Source organism: Symphalangus syndactylus, chromosome 3 (genome assembly GCF_028878055.3).
Source record: "Symphalangus syndactylus isolate Jambi chromosome 3, NHGRI_mSymSyn1-v2.1_pri, whole genome shotgun sequence".
In the NCBI taxonomy this organism is placed as follows: domain Eukaryota; kingdom Metazoa; phylum Chordata; class Mammalia; order Primates; family Hylobatidae; genus Symphalangus; species Symphalangus syndactylus.
In genome coordinates, this window is record NC_072425.2 from 89,530,379 (window position 1) to 89,548,205 (window position 17,827).

Genomic DNA, 17,827 nt, shown 5'->3' on the forward strand with positions numbered 1-17,827 from the left:
ATTTTTTTTTAGTTGCTTTTCCACCTGCTTCCCCTTTCTTCTTAGGGTGAAACTCTAGCCATACGCCCTCTTCTGGTTTCGGGTGAGGAGCCTGAATTGTGGGTATCGTAGTTCTCTTGCCTTTTGGGGTTTCTGGTTGGGCAGCTTTGGAGCCACACTGGTAGAACTTCAAGTCCCAGGTGGCTCAGGAAGCAGGGGTGCAGTTGCCTGCCTGCATACGGAGCAAGGCATGTTTGAAGAGTACCCAGTTTTGGTAGAGTGACTTCTGTTCACTAAAACCATGTGTCTGAACTGAAGAAGCTGGGGCTCACTTCCACGAATGTAAGTGCTGCTTTTTTAAAAATAATATTCCTTTCACTATTGATATGTGCTACACACTAGGAAGTTGTATAATTTCCAGAAAAATTTAACAAACCAACTGCTTAACAAATCAAGTCCTGCTTAAATAAAAGGAAGGTAAGTGGTATTCTGTGGGCTTCTGGGACATGTGTTAGAATAAACCTCATGACATAGAATAGAATAATACCTGAGACATGGTTTAGAATAAAGCAGTTTATTTTAAAAAAAGGAGGAACCCAGGTGACATTAACCATCAGAGGCAAAAACAAAACAAAACACTCTGAGTTGCTTAAAATATGTAGATGGCTAAAATCCCCTAAAAAGCTTAAATATTTCAAAAAGCATACAGGTATATTAAAAAGACTGTGCTTTGAAGATAGATAAAGTTGCAATCAGCAGCCCCACTGCTTATTAGATTTGTGACCATTCACATGGTGTTTCACCTCGCAAAGTCTCAGTTTCCTCATCTGTAAGGTGTGTGTGCATAACCTACCTCATTAGGTTAATAGCATTAAATTATGAATAAAAGATAATCATGTAATTAAGTTAGGGGGGATTAAATTAGCACAGTGCATTGTACTGAATAGATAGATGATACATGATGAAGGGTAACTTGGCTTCATCCTAATTAAGTTTCAGTTAAGCTTGGAAAACACACCAAAGAAACAAAAAGACAAATACTGGATGATTCAACTTACATGAGGTATCTAGAGTGGTCAAACTCACATAAATGATACTTAGAATGGTAGTTGCCAGGGGCTTGGGGGAAGGAGAAATGAGAGTTGTTTAATGGATACAGAGTTTCAGTTTACAAGATGAAAACACTTGGAGACTGTACAACAATGTAAATATATTTAATACTATTGAACTTAAAATTTGTAAGTGTAAACACTTAGAAATCGTTAGGATGGTAAATTGTATGTTAAGTTTTTTACCACAATTAATAAAGATAGATTTAAAAAATTTTATTTTTAAGATAAAAAAGCATGTAGTGAAAATTCCAATGCCTTCCATTTATTAAAGGTCTTCCTAATTCCCTAAAAATGTCTTAAGTCTATATTCAGTGGGTCTCATTTAGGATTGATATTGACTTATCTATGTTAATGTCTGGTTTTTACATAGCAATTACTAGGTGATAATGATGAATTTCAGGTATATTCTTAAAGTTGTCTTAACCTCGGTGGTGATTCTTTTATGCCCCCCTTAACTTAATTACATGATTATCTTTTATTCATAATAGTGATTTTTACTGTGATTTCATGGGTAGTGTACAGAATCTAGAAATTATGAAGTCATAATTATTAGTTACAATTTGCTTAAAAGCTTTAGTTATGACTCATTTTTAAAACTTACAGCAAAAATATCATTTATTCCAGTTTTCTCAACTTCCTCGTAGCTAATTTACAAATAGAATATTTTTATCGGTTTGTGTTTTAGAGATAATAAAAACTATTAAGGCAAAGTTTGTTAAACACCATCTTATCTTAAAATGTATTGGCTGATTTGGAAGACAAAAGACATTTTGGAATTATACTGATTTTGAACTTGAAGACATGTCTGTTGAATTTTTAGAGAATTCTTTCTTGAAAGACCACACATATGCCTAAGTGTCTGTTAAGACTAAACATCCCTTATGGTATTTGGTGATAACTGAAGGTGATAACAACCAGCATTTCAGATGAGTGTGCAGAGTTTTATATGTGATATGCCATATATTAATAAATGTGAACCCTATGTCAGCAAGTCCAGGATAGCATTAGAATGAAACTTGTAATTCTCCAAAGGTGGAGGAAGGCTGCAGAGGCACTGAACACTGTATACTTCTAAAAGGGCGGCTTTTGTTGTTGTTGTCAAGTGCTGTCTATGGTGTAGTGTCTCTAGGAAGTGTCATTCCTTCAATTGGCAAAGATTTCTAGCAATCCTGCAATATACTCCCCCTGGGCTGGGTTTAGAGGCTAGAAGAAACTCATGCACAGCCCTTGAGGGGATCCTTATCTACTAGCAGAGATATGACCTCATAAATAGTTAAAGAGAGTAAGTGCCAATTCATTAGTCATTCATGCTGTTCATAGAGTCACTCCACAGAAAGTGTGATGCTCAGTATCAGGGGATTAAAAAGACACCTTCAAAAACCTTTCTTTCAACTATAATTACTGGAGACCAAATAAATAAATAAATAAACTTGAGATGTATACGAGTCATTCAAAAGCAGAGTGGAGTGACTTCCTAAAACACAGAAGAGACGCGTACCCAGGCTGCCAGAGGAAGGGGCAGTCACAGTGCCCTGAATTTCAAGAGGACATTGTGGGAGGTGGTGGAACTTTAAGCAGGCCTGGAAAAATGTGCAGAGTTGAGATAGGCAGGAAAAGGTAATGAAAATATCTCATGTACAGCAGTGTTTTCCAAACTTTTGCACATTAAATGAGTTTCGGAAACATATGGACTGATCAATCAATAACAATAACATTAAGATGACAGATTGAGAAAGTTATATTTTTTGACTTACTTTCAATTCTTCAGAAATAAGTTTTGTTGTTTTTGATATGACTTAAAGTTCTCCAAACACTTGTTTAAGCTTCCTTTATAACACTCACAGAATAAGCAATAAATGTTAGCAGGCAAAAAGTACTTGGTTTAATTTAATTACTGCTTTAAAGTAACATTTATATATAGTTATTGCCTATTTATTACAATAGATATCAGTTTTTTTCATTTATGGTACTAATAGACATTAACTTTTCAAATCTTTGTCTTACTTAAAATAAGAGTGAATTTACAGGAAATATTAAATAAAAAGTAGTTCAAGTGGCAATTGGTAGTGGAAAAATCATGATGAGGTACCAGAATGAGTGAAGTTTGGGAAACACTGAAGTAGGGGGAATATCAAGCACAAGAATTAGGAAGTGAAATTGAATGGGCTGTTTTTATGTGTAGCTGGAAAGAAAGGAGGGATACTGGGTATTCCATGGAGGGTATTCTAGGGGATTTTGGATGATAATGCTGGAATAAGGTTGGTTGTGGAAGCTTTAAAGGGATTTATTCTTCAGCAGGTAGACAGCAGGGGGCTCAAAACAGTTCTGACCAGGAGCCGACTGTGGAAATCCATACTTTAGGGGGTTCCTCCTGGGCATAGTGTGCAGGAGGATTGGAGCATAGGGAATATGACACCAGGAGAGCTCTTTGGAAATAGGTTTCAATAAGCTGAACATGAATAAATGAAGAGTGGTAGGAATTAAAATGGAAAAGAAGCAGGGAATGAAGGAGTCATTCAATAAAAAAGAAAACTGAATAATAATAATTATAGTGACAGCCAAGCTGCTCTTGAGTTTTTATTTATTTTATTTTTTAACTTTTATGTACAGGGGTACATATGCAGGTTTGTTACATAGGTAAACTTATGTCATGGGGCTTCGTTGTACAGATTATTTCATCACCCAGGTATTAAGCCTAGTCCCAAATAGTTATTTATCTTGATCCTCTGCCTCCTCCCACCCTCCACCCTTCAATTGGCCTCAGTGTGTGTTGTTCCCCTCTATGTGTCCATGTGTTCTCATCATTTAACTCTCACTCATAAGTAAGAACATGCAGTATTTGGTTTTCTGTTTATAATAGCCTCCAGCTCCATCCATGTCCCCGCAAAATACATGATCTTGTTCTTTTTTATGGCTATGTAGTATTCCATGGTGTATATGTACCACATTTTCTTTATCCAGTCCATCATTGATGGGCATTTAGAGAGATTCCATGTCTTTGCCATTGTGAATAGTGCTGCAATGATCATACGTGTGCATATGTCTTTATAATAGGATGATTCATATTCCTTTGGTTATATACTCAGTAATGGGATTGCTGGATCAAATGGTATTTGTGTCTTTGGGTCTTTCAGGAATTGCCAGACTGTCTTCCACAATGGCTGAACTAATTTACACTCTCATCAACGGCATATAAGCGTTCCTTTTTCTCTACGACCTCGCCAGCATCTGTTATTTTTTGACTTTTTAATAATAGTCATTCGGACTGGTGTTAGATGATATCTCATTGTGGTTTTGATTTGTATTTCTTTAATGATCAGTGATGTTGAGCTTTTTTTCATATGATTGGTAGCCACATGTATGTCTTCTTTTGAAAAGAGAGCTCCCAAAGGGAAGAGTGGGCCACCATCTTTGCATTTTCCACATCTTAATTATTCCAGCCTGTGGGCTTTGGAGATGCCAAGTTGACCAAGGTGGAAGTGGTATCCCAGCACAGAACAGCTGCTCTACGAAAACATGACCATAAAGCTTCTTTAAGCCGGTCCCTGATCTCATTTCTTTTTACTAGGTGGAACCTACCAACTGGGGTCTCCAGCCACTCCCGCTAATATTCTCCGGCCTACAGAAATTTGAAAACTCCCTGGGCCAGAACTCCCAGAGGGAGGAGTGGGCTGCCATCTTTGTTGTTTGGGCATCCGGAGTTTTTAAACTTGGTGGTCTGAGAGAAGGACAGTAGCACTGAAGGAAAAGAGAGGGAACTGGTTCTTGTGGGGAAATGCAGCTTTGTATCTCAGGTGATTTGAAATTGAAAGGAGAATGGAACTTCAAGCAGAAAAGGGAAACTCCATTGTTAATCATGTGGGATTGGAATTCTGGAGTGCCATCAGGGAGGGCCAGATAAATGGAGGAGACAAGTATGTTCCTTATTAAAATGACACCTAGCTCTGCTTTTCCTCCTGCCCCACTCAAGTTTCCAGGAGAAAAGAGCTGAAGAAAGAATCTTCAGGTACTCAGGGATGGGAAGGCAGAGGAAGGGCATGCTGACTCTTTCCTCCCAGGTTTTATTTTCTCTTGGGTGTTTTCTCTTGGTTACTATGGCCACTACCTTGCCCAGAGATAAGAGGCTTCTTTATAGGGGCCTTCCTTGGAATAAACAGAAACATCTTCATCTCCAGCCAGAACAGACATCAGGTTTAATTTCCAGGAATGGTAGAAGAGTTTTGTATGTTTTCTATTTCCACTGGGAAAACACCTAATTTAGACATTTCCCCAATACATGTAATACGTAGTAGACATTTAAAGATAGATATTGCAAAGGCTTACATACTCACCTCCCAGTTTAAGAAATAAAATATTAAAGATAAAAAAGTACCCTCCTTAATCCTATTCTCTTTTCACCCTCAGAGGTTACCACTATCCTATCTTTGTCGATATCACTGCAGTGTATGTTTTTATTCTTTTATTTGTTTTTTAAATGCTTTTGTTCTTTCCACTGCTGTGTATGTGAAGATATCCTTAAACAACAGTCTATAATATTGTTTTGAATGTTTGAAAATTTTATGGAAACAACAAAGTATACATTATTCATCTGCAACTTGCTCTTTTCTCTCTACATTATACTTTTAAGATTAATCCATATCTATTCTTATAGCACAACTTATTTTCATGGCTGTATGGCATTTTGCTATCATAAGTAGTACTATAAAATATTATAGTACTTTCCTATTTGTGTCCACATGAAAGAATTACTCTAGTGAATATTTCCAGAAACTGATTTGCTGAACCATGGGCATGTGTATCTTCAGCTTTATGAGATACTCAGAAATTGCTTTCCAAAACATTTATAACACATTATATTCCCAGCCAAAATAGGAGTTCCGGTTTCTATTCTAAACACACTTGTTTATCTCAAATGTTCTAATCAAATAATCTTTCCAGATGTAACTGAAAGCCAGAAGCTTGTGGCATCTGGAAGACTCAGATATGTTTGGAACACTCCCATTTCTAAAATATAGTGCAAAATTTGATCTGAAATCAACCTCTCTGTTTCTCAACCTATGGTGTTAGAGATTGACTGACTTTTCCACAGGTATTAACTTTATTATTAGTCATACGACTTTTCCATTTAACAGACACTTACTTTAGTATTAATCATATTAATCACAATAATGATAATGATAATATTGATAGTAACTATTAGTACCAACTGAGTACTTACTATATGCCAAACACATTAATTATATTATATTATTTAATTAATTTTTGGGAGGAGCAGATAATGCTATTATACCTCTTTTAGAGATGAAGAAACTGATTCCCAGGAATCCTTATGTTAATAGTTAGTAAATAGAGATTGTTAGTCTATTCCATCTAGGACAGTTGAGAAATGATAGATGGGAGCAAACCGAGAAGAGAGACATCAAATTATTACAATGCTTAACTTTTAAAAGTTTAGACTCTAGACACTATGTAAATAATATCAAAAGAGCATACATACACACATAATAGGAGGGAGATATCAAATAAGTGCTATATTTGTACCGAGAAGAATTTAGTTTTGCATAGGAAGATTGGAAAATGATTCTTATAGGTGACTAAACTTTACTAAGCCCTGGAGTCTTGACAGAGGAAATTAATGAGGCAAAAATTGGAGGCAGTAGCTCTTTAGAAAATATGGGAAAGTGGCAACTACAGAATATTTTGGGGGAAGTTAATTAATGTATTTAATCATTAATTAAACAAATAATTCCTCACCATCCATTAAGAGGTTCTGGGGCTACATTCTAGGATATAGCAGTGAACAAGAAAGATGCCATCCCTCCTCATTGATGGCAGTGCTAAGAGATATACTTGGGAAAATGGGGGCAAAACTATGAAAAGAAAAAGATTGAAAGGATAGGTAACATCTAATTTTGAAGGATTTTCAAATAGCAGCCTAAGAAGCGTGCACATTATTTCCTGAAGGCAGTGGGGAATCAATATAGGTCACTGTGACATAAGTAGCATCATTCATTCATTTATTCAGTTAGCATGTATTTTACCTGTATTTTGCTTAGCACTGGGTACATAGGGATGAAAGAGGTCATAGTGTGATGAAAGTGACAAATACATAAATAAAATTTATAATACAATGTGACAACTATGCCAGAGGTTTGTACACGACAGTGATGCCTAACCTAGGCTGCGGATGTGCAGTGAGGAGAGAGAGGGAGACAGTGGAAGATATTCTAAGATGCTTTTTTGGGTAAAGAAATTTGCTTGAAAAAATCTGCCAACTTGATTTAGACTTTTATAAAATAACTTTTTTTGCTGATTTCAAAAGTGTTGCATGTTCACTATAGAAAATCTGTAAATCACAATTATGCTTACCAAGGATGCATACCTTTAAGGTTTGTGTGTGCATTAGTTCTCATGTTGCTATGAAGAAATACCCAAGACTGGGTAATTTATAAAGAAAAGAGGCTGAATTGACTCACTGTTTCGCATGGCTGGGGAGGCCTGAGGAAACTTACAATTATGGCAGAAGGCACCTCTTCACAGGGCAGCAGGAGAGAGAATGAGTGCCAGCAGGGAAAATGCCAGACACTTATAAAAGCATCAGATCTCATGAGAAGTCACTCACTGTTAAAAGAGTAGCATGGGGGAACTGCCCCCATGATTCAATTACCTCTCATCAGGTTCCTCCCACAACGCATGGGGATTATGAAGATTACAATTCAAGATGAGATTTGGGTGGGGACACAGCCACAACCATATCATTTCACCCCTGCCCCAAATCTCATGTTCTCACATTTCAAAACACAATCATGCCTTTCCAATAGTCCCCCCAAAGCCTTAACTCGTTCCAGCATTAACCCAAAAGTCCAAGTTCAAAGTCTCATCTAAGACAAGGCAGGTCCCTTCTCCCTATAGTCTGTAAAACCAAAAACAAGTTAGTTACTCCCTAGATACAATGGGGGTACAGGCATTAGTTAAATACACCCATTCCAAGTGGGAGAAATTGGCCAGAACAAAGGGGCTCTAGGCCCCATGCAAGTCTGAAATCCAGTAGGGCAGTCATTAACCCATAAAGTTTCAGAATGATCTCATTTGACTCCATGTCTCACATCCAAGTCACGCTGATGCAAGAAGTGGGCTCCTATGGCCTTGGGCAGCTCTAGCCCTGTGGTTTTGCAGGGTACAGCCCACTTCTAAGCTGCTTTCACAGGCTGGCATTGTCTGTGGCTTTTCCAGGCATATGGTACAAGATGTCAGTAGATTTACCATTCTTGGGCCTGGAGGACAGTAGCCCTCTTCTCACAGCTCCACTGGGCAGTGCTTCAGAGTGGACTATGTGTGGGGGCTCCAATCCCACATTTCCCTTCTGCCCTGCCCTAGTAGAGGTTCTCCATGAGGGCCCCACCCCTGTAGCAAGCTTCTGCCTGGATATCCAGGCATTTCCATACATCCTCTAAAATCTAGGCAGAGGTACCCCAACCTCAATTCTTGACCTCTGCCCACCTGCCGGCTCAACACCATGTGTAAGCCACCAAGGCCTGGGGCTTACAGTCTCTGGAGCAATGACCTGAGCTGTACCTTGACCCCTTTTAGCCATGACTGGAGGTGAAGCAGCTGGGACACAGGGAACCATGTCCCAAAGCCGCATAGAGCAGAGGGGCCCTGGGCCCTGCCCATGAAACCATTTTTCCCTCCTAGGCCTCTGGGCCTGTGATGGGAGGGGCTGCCATGAAGTCTCTGACATGCCCTGGAGACATTTTCCCCATGTCTTGGTGATTAACATTTGGCTCCTCATTACTTATGCAAATTTCTGCAGCAGGCTTGAATTTCTCCCCAGAAAATGAGTTTTTCTTTTTTATCACATCATCAGGCTGCACATTTTCCAAACTTTTATGCATTGCTTTCTCTTGAATGCTTTGCCACTTAGAAATTTCTTCTGCTAGATACCCTAAATTATCTCTCTCAAGTTTAAAGTTCCACAGATCTCTAGGTCAGTGGCAAAATGCTGCCAGTCTTTTTGCTAAAACATACCAAGAGTGACCTTTACTCTAGTTCCCTACGAGTTCCTCATTTCCATCTGAGACCACCTCAGCTTCAACTTCGTTGTCCATATTACTATCAGCATTTTGGTCAAAGCCATTCAGCAAATCTCTAAGATGTTCCAAACTTTCCCACATTTTCCTGTCTTCTTCTGAGCCCTCCAAACTGTTCCAACCTCTGCCTGTTACCCAGTTTCAAAGTTGCTTTCACATTTCAGGTATCCATATAGCAGCACCTCACTTCTTGTACCAATTTACTGCATTAGTCCATGTTTACACTGCTATGAAGAAATACCTGAGACTGCATAATTTATAAAAGAAAGAGGTTTAATTGACTCACAGTTCTGCATGCTGGGGAGGCCTCAGGAAACTTAAAATCATGGCGGAAGACACCTCTTTACAGGGTGACAGGAGAGAGAATGAGTCCCAGCAGGAGAAATGCCAGACACTTATAAAAGTATCATATCTCATGAGAAGTCACTCACTGTCATTAGAACAACTTGGGGGAAACTTCCTGCATGATTCAATTACCTCCCGCAGGGTCCCTCCCATGACACATGGGGATTATGGGGATTACAATTCAAGATGAGATTTGGTTGAGGACACAGCCAAACCATATCAGTGTATATATCCTGCTGACCTTTTAATGCCAATAATAGATATTATGAATAGAAAATTTATAAAAGTTATGTAATATTTTTAGTTCACTTACCTATGTATTACACAATTTTGATATCTTTGTGTATTCTTCTATAATACAAGTTTAAATTTTGCTCGTTTGTATGTCATAATTTAAACAATCCTTTATTGATGAAAATACCTGTTTTTTTTTCCTAATATTTGTTATTAGAAATTCAACATGGTGAATAGCATTACGTTGCACATTGTTCAAAAATCCTAGGACATATCTGATTTATTTTAAAGATAAATGTCTAGAATTTGAATTATAGGTCCTAACATATAAAAGCATTTGACCATATTATAGAGGAGAAGGAAAGTCCTTTTAAATTATTTAAAAATAGGCTGAGCACAGTGGCTCATGCCTGTAATCCCAGCACTTTGGGAGACAGAAGTGGGAGGATCACCTGAGGTCAGGAGTTTGAGACCAGGCTGGCCAATATGGTGAAACCCCGTCTCTACTAAAAAAAAAATACAAAAATTAACCAGACATGGGGTGACACATGCCTGTAATCCCAGCTACTTGGGAGGCTGAGATAGGAGAATTCCTTGAACCTAGGAGGCGGAGGTTGCAGTGAGCCGAGACTGCGCCACTGCACTCCAACCTGGGTGACACAGTAAGACTCTGTCTCAAAAAAAAGAAAAGAAAAGAAAAGAAAAAGTTAACAACGGATTGAACTGATGAAACTTGCATTTTAGAAAGATTATCCTAAAAATAATTTAAAGGGCAAATAGAAAAGATTGGAGGCAGTTTACCAGGTCAGATTTATTTATCACAAAAATCTAGGTGAGAAAATAATAAAGCCTGCACAAAAGGGGTCAAATTACTAATGGAACGTGGCAGAAGATTTTAGAGATACTAATTTTGTAGAAGTTCATGGACTGGCAACACTGACTGGGAGGCCGGAGGAAGTAAAACTGTTTGTGGATTACCTCAGTTTCTGACATAGGTATCTAACTGGGTGGATGGGGATGTCCTCATTCCTTTCAACAGGAAAGACAAGAGAAACAGGTTTGGAAGGAAGAACAGATAAGTTGAGGTTGGCCAACTTTGACATACCTGTGGCCATCCATGTGGAGAAATTCCTTAAGCAATGGAACGGGTCTTGGAGTCAGGAGGGCAAATGGTTTAGAGATGAATAGATGTGGAAGTCAGCAATCCTTCAGTGTAGCTATAATCATGGGTGTGGATGGCTCTCCGAGGGGTGTTAAGAACTGCAGTATGAGAAGATTAGGGTGCTCAGGGTGCTGCTTTCTGATGTAATAACATTAAAGTTTAATCAGAGAAAGAAACAGCCATAGAGGAGACTAAAAAGGAGAGATCAGAGAAACAGGAGAAAATCCCAATGGAAGGTAGAGTGAATAAGGACAAAGAAGGAGAACTTCTCAAGAAGGGAAAAGCTAACAGTGTCACATGTCACAGCAATGCCAAATAAAATAGAAAGGTGTCCTTTGAATGTCACTGGAAGTCTTGCCTAGAGCAGTTTCAGTAGAGTGGCAGGGATAGGCACTAGAATGTCATGATCGTACCTGTGATTCAGGAAGTTGACTGTCCTCACCATGGGCAGAATGACTTACGGAAGGAAGAGACAACAATGTGGGAGAAAAGTGTGGTGAAGATGGGATCAGGACCCCAGAAAGGAGATAATAAAGGCTAACCCAAGGCAGGCACCATGGTATCAGAAAGAAGGGGCCTGGGTAGTGGATTTACGAAGTAGATGACGATAATGTGTGAGAAAGATGATGGAGTTCAAGAGGGCTCTAAGATTTTCATCTAAAACAACAGAGAAGATTGTGAAACTATCCCCAAAGGCAGAACTAAGGGAAAGAAATAGATTTTTTTGTTGATGGAGATACGGAAGAAGAGACATATTGATGTGAGGTATATATGGAGGTGCCTGAGGGTAGGGTCAGTGTTCACATGGAAACAGTGTTCACATGGAGACATCAGGAAAGTGAATGCTACAGTTCTGCAGCTCTGGGGAGGGGTCTTGGTTGGGGATAAACATCATTGAGCTTTCCCATAAAAATAGGGATTTCATATCATGGAAAAGAATGGAATGACTCAGGGAGATTACTGAAAGTGAGAAGAAACAAACAAAAAACCCTTGAGAAATGTTTAAATAAACAGATATCACAGGAGAAGCCACCACAGAAAACAGGGAAGAAATGATCAAAGCAATAGCAGGAAAATAAGGAGAATATTATTTCAAATGAGTTTGTATTTTTTGGTAACTAGGTGAGCTGTAAGAAACAAACTTTCTTTTCACAGGTGACTACAAAAAAAAAATAGATTGAATTACAGGTGAGGTGATGAAGTGGTTTTAGGAAATTGAGAAGATGACCAAATCAGACCACACCACGGATCAAGCAGGATCAAGGAAGACCCTTAGTATCTGGGCTTTTCCCAACTCCTGCTTTGTCCTGGAAAATATATTTTAAGAATATCTACTGTAATACTGTGATTTATTAATATGTTGTCTTTGAGTTATTTTTTCCAACTTCTATGTTCTTTTGGTATGAAATTAAGCACCTAAATTTAATTCTATGCAACAGCTTTTGACTTAGTTTCCTCCCAACTGAAGTTACAGCCAAAAGTTTATGATCAAGGCACATTGCTAAAAACTAATCTGTTTTGACATCATGAAAATCCATCAGAGGTAAAACTTTATGAGACTTTCTCTTCATGTTTTTTTCCATTCTAAAAAAAAAAATTGTATTAATACCCAATACAGTATGAATTCATATATCAAACTTTTTAAAATTTACTGAAACTTGCTCATTGATAACCATGGTGTAAATTTAATTGTAGATCCTTAAACTAGGGTGCTAGGAGAGACTCTTTATCCTTTCCTAATTGAAAAATGTACAATCTCTGCTCACTGGATCATCCTCATTTTGGATAATTTTAATAAACTGAAAAAGCAGTACAAGTATTACTTGTTTTAGAATATCAAGTATAGAGTATCATCTGTAAGATGCGTTGGTTAATTCCTCCTTATTTTCATGTAGCTTACAAACTTACAGTGTGAATGCAATTTTTATGTTATGCCTGTAATTCAACCTATTTTTCTGTAGTCGCCTGTGAAAAGTATGTTTGTTACAGCTCACCTAACCAAAAAATATAAACTCACTTTTTCTATCATTGGTGTTTCAGTCAGTTTTCCAGGTTGATCTCATAAACAAGTTGATCAATTATGTGGGAAGTGCTTTTCACTTGGACTTGGACTGAGACACAATGTTTCAGGATGTTCAGGCTGAAAAAAGATGTTTGAGATATTATGCCAAATAGAAAGACTCGAAGATCACATCCTAAAGAATTGAGCAGGCCGTGCGCAGTGGCTCATGCCTGTAATCCCAGCAGTTTGGGAGGCCAAGGCGGGCGGATCACGAGGTCAGGAGATCGAGACCATCCTGGCTAACACGGTGAAACCCCATCTCTACTAAAAATACAAAAAATTAGCCAGGCGTGGTGGTGGGTGCCTGTGGTCCCAGCTGCTCCGGAGGCTGAGGCAGGAGAACGGCATGAACCCGGGAGGTGGAGTTTGCAGTGAGCTGAGATCACGCCACTACACTTCAGCCTGTGCAACAGAGCAAGACTCCATCTCAAACAAACAAACAAACAACAAGAATTGAGCAATAAATTGAGCAATAAATTCAGGCTTCAATATGTATCCAAATATAGTATTTATAAAGATAATAAGGAGAAACCTGAAGCAATTCTTCTGTATAATTAAAAATCCAAATAATATAAAAGCATGTACATACATATAACTTCTATTTTAAAATGCAAATGGAAACATGTCTGGTTTCCTTTTTTTTACTTAATATATTTTAGTGATGAGCCCACATTGCTTATGAAGGTACTGCTCTTTTCATTATGATTATGTAATTTTCCAGCCGTTAGCTATTATTACCAGAGCCACAATGATCAAATTTTTGCATAGAAACAGGTTGTTAAATTGAAAAAAATAATTAGGATTCCAAGATGATTGATTTCAGATACCAGAAAGAGGTATCTGGCAAAAATCCCAATTGGCAATATTTTCACAAATCTTGAGCTCCTCGCTGACTTCCAAATTGCAATAAAAAATAAAGGGGGGATGAACACAGAGGATTTTGTGAGAATGATTTTTGAAGGACTATCGCAATCCAGAGAGGTAGGTGAGGAGATGAAGGATGCTATTGTTTCACCTCATTGCACATTCCAGGAAAGCTTGGTGGGTTTGCCTGCCTGGAAACCAGAGCTCAGGGAGGCTTTAGCTGACTTAAAAATTGGATGCATCATTCACTTCATAGGTATAGCCGTTGAAGTTTCTCAGCATCTTCCAAAGTGCATGTATGCACGCACACACCATCATCATCAGCAGCAGCAGCAGCAATAAATATTTGCTGGTTCTCGAAAGGAGGGTCAAAGCTTCCAACTTCGGAGCCATCAGTAGCAGTAGCTAGCTAGTTAGTTGGGCGATGGAAGAGGTAGAAAAAGAGGAGATACGCACTTGTATCCCTCCTCCCCAAAGGCTGTAGACCCATATGGTGTGGGGAGGGGAGGATCAGTCTTGCCCTAGGAGATTGGTGCTGATGAAAATTTACAAATAATGCTGCATTTTGAAACTTAAAATAACCCAGGACTTTTTTTATTTTTAATCTAAGAGTGACCAGGAGATATATGGGACCAACTGGGGAAATTTCATCAGTGGTATTAGAAAAAATTTCCCCCAATGAATAAATTTTTTAAAAGCACAGTGGTGGACAAAAATACAGTTGCACTTTGTTTCATCTTACCAATTGCTTTTAAGAAGGTTACGTACTTACCTTTGCTCACATATAAAGAGAACATTCATTTTTAAACAAAGACAACATACTATCTATGGATTTCCAGAGCAAAGTTAGAATTAATGAATTTAGACTAGGAATAACTAAAACTGAATCAGTACTCTAGAGCTACACTTTCCAATAAGGTAAGCATTAGCCACATGTGCCCTTTAAATTGATGAAAATTAACAATTCAGTTTCTCAGCAAAACTAGTTCCATTTCAAGTGTTCAACAGCCACATAAAGTACGTTCAACAGCTGCATGAATGTAGCTATTATCTTCCTGATTGGATCGGACAGATATAGCACATTTCCAAAATCAAAAAGTTTTTGGTTCTCATCACAGATAGTAAATCATTTAATTCTCATAAAACATAGTGGAAAGGGAATAATAATTATTATTATTACTACTTAACAGATGTAAAATTGAAGATTAGAGAGTTTTAGAAGCTCGATCAGGTTCTTTGGTTCCGGGTCCCATTTTCTTTCCTCTAAAACACACTGATTGACTATCAAGGCAAGTATGAAATGTATCAACCACTTTGCTCTGTGTCCGAAATATAAACAGGCATATTCTGGAATCTAGAAATTTCTAAAAGAAGGAAACTAAGCCCATCTCTATGTCATAGCTTTGATGGAAAACATTATCTTGTATCTGTTTCTAATACTTCCCATTTTACAATCCATAAAATGTACTTACAGAAGTTGATTTAACCAAAAGACTGTGAACAAATGGAAGAAGTTTTAGATAGCATTAATGAATTGCTAAATAACTGCACTTGTCTACATTATCCTTTCACTTTGGTATGATTGTCGAAGAAACTATTCGCTGGCTTGGATGTGCGGACATGGTTTTGAGACCAGACTCATTTTCTGCTGGCATTTGAACCCAGATAGCTTTTACAAATGAAGATAAATAAAACTCATAATAAAATATTTATTCACACTAAACACTTAGGAGTGTGTGGGAATAACAGTTTTATTGGGGAAAGGAAATACAGGGGCCAATTGAAAAAACATGAAGAATAATTACCAGTAAGGGAGGTTTGAAACTCACTTCCTCTACAGGAAGACATGGGTCCAACTGGTACAGAGGTTAAGGTTCACGTTTTGCATCCTTGGAGACAGAATCTCAAAAATGGAATCTAAGGTGGTCTTAAGTGCAAAACCTCAAGCGGGTAATTTATAATCCTTGGAGTTTAGGAGTCGAAAACAAGGGACAAGGTGGACTCTGTCCGCTTCTCTCCATTCTTACAACCACTTTCCTAGTTCAGGCCACTGCCCTCGCTCTTTGTCTCTAGTTCTGCCTCAACTTTTGCTTTCCACCTTCCTAAAATGTAAATCACAGATGAGATCATGTCATTGACTGAACTTAAACTCCTCTGTGTCTTCTTTAGGCTAAAGTTCAAGTTCCTCAGTCTGTTATAAGTATGTCATGACCAGCTTCTGCCTTTCTCTGCATCCTTCCCTCTTGCCCCTCCCCCATCCTTGCCTCTGCCCCTACCCCACTGCTATGCCTCAGCCTTACTGAAGTGCTTGCTGCTTTCTGAATGAGCTCTGCTCACTCTTGTTTTTACACCATTGTGGATCATTTTCCTTTTACCTGAAGCACATCATCCTGCTTCTCCCTACAAATTTCACTGTGGAGCTTGCATTTGAACCCAGATAGCTCAACCTTCAGAACCCATTTCATAAATTCTGCATAATTAGTACATGGGGGGACAGGCTGAGAGCCCCTCTTGGCCTCTTGTATTGCATGATCCTGCTGCTTCTTTCTTCCCTCTCTTTAGTTAAAACCTCAGACTGTGTCACATCCTTCTTCTGAGTGTGACCAGCTCTCATTCACCAATGAGATTCATTTAAATTTGATTCACCAATTCAGATGACATAGTACCACTTCTCTCCCTTTAGAATATTTTTTAAAATTAAAAAACATAATAATAGAAATCCATCCCACCAAATAACACCTAGTCATCTTGGATGTTTTTAATAGGGAGAGGAACACTTCCTTGGTGGGCTTAGGTTGATACTTTTCTGAATGCAGAATGATATTAAAAATATTCAGCAATGAGTATGGCATGGGCACTTGACCTGTCAGAATGGATGCTGGCCAGTATATGGTACTCAGGTATTCTTACTGGATATCCACCCTGCCTGGAAGCAGAGAATAGGCATGAAAATATTGAATGGCTCTTAAAACTTCCAGGATTAGATAGCACCCATGTTTCTAGCTGGGGTTGTGGGGGATATCTCAGGTATCTGACTGTGCATCAGTGAAAAGATTTCTTCTGGCTCAAGCGAAAAAGAAGTCAGGTGCTGATGGTTGAGCGCATTACTTCATCCCCCTTCTTAGGTAATTACATCACTCCGTCTCTCATGTCTTGTGATGAGTTTGGCAGTTTCCTAAACTAAAAATTTCCTGTGATTAACGTACGCACTCTTGCCTGTTACATTTTGACAATTTACTTTCTCTTCCAGGATTTGTCGTTATGACCAGTAAATTGGTTGGAAATACTGATATCGAAGGTCTCTCAGTAACCTCTTTTTTCCTTGGAAGTCATCATGTGTTTTCTTTGGTATTTATCAGTATTTTGAAATACAACTTAATAGTGTTTGTTAATGAGGGATATAACTGTTATCTCTTTATCTATAACTGTCCATTTCTAGTAATCCAGTAATCTAGTAATCTTTTAAATCTAGTAATCTAGTAATCTTTTAAAAGATTCTTCATGTTTTTTCAATTGGCCCCTGTATTTCCTTTCCCCAATAAAAATGTTATTCCCGGGGACAGAGCGAGACTCTGTCTCAAAAAAAAAAAAAAAAAAAAAAAAAAAATGTTATTCCCACACTCTCCTAGGTGTTTAGTATGAATAAATATTTTATTATGAATTTTATCTTCATTTGTAAAATGAAATACATATGTATGTATGTATATATACATATATATATACACACACACATAATGGTATAGCCACTTGTTTATCTTTATTCTCTATCTTGTTAATAATTGTATAGGATTTGGCTAATTCATTTGAGCCTTAAAACTTGGTTTGCAAGGTCGTTTTCCTTTATAAAAGCATGTATAACTCACTGCTTTCTGATTGATTCATTTTATAGAACATTTAATTTTATTGTTTAAATTTATTTTTAAGATATCTATTTTTACTTTAAAAATAAGTTTTTCTTAACTTTAAGAACGAGAAAAAG

The 17,827-nt window shown here is 37.9% G+C and overlaps 1 protein-coding gene across 1 annotated transcript in view; it reads left to right on the forward strand.

The window, feature by feature from the left end:
• Positions 1 to 151: 151 nt before the first annotated feature.
• The window catches only part of MACC1 (MET transcriptional regulator MACC1), a 90,594-nt gene continuing 72,918 nt past the window's right edge, over positions 152 to 17,827 (forward strand). The window contains exon 1 of the mRNA XM_055272489.2: positions 152 to 321. The gene's annotated coding sequence lies outside the window, so the exon portion shown is untranslated. The remainder of the gene's footprint in view (positions 322 to 17,827) is intronic.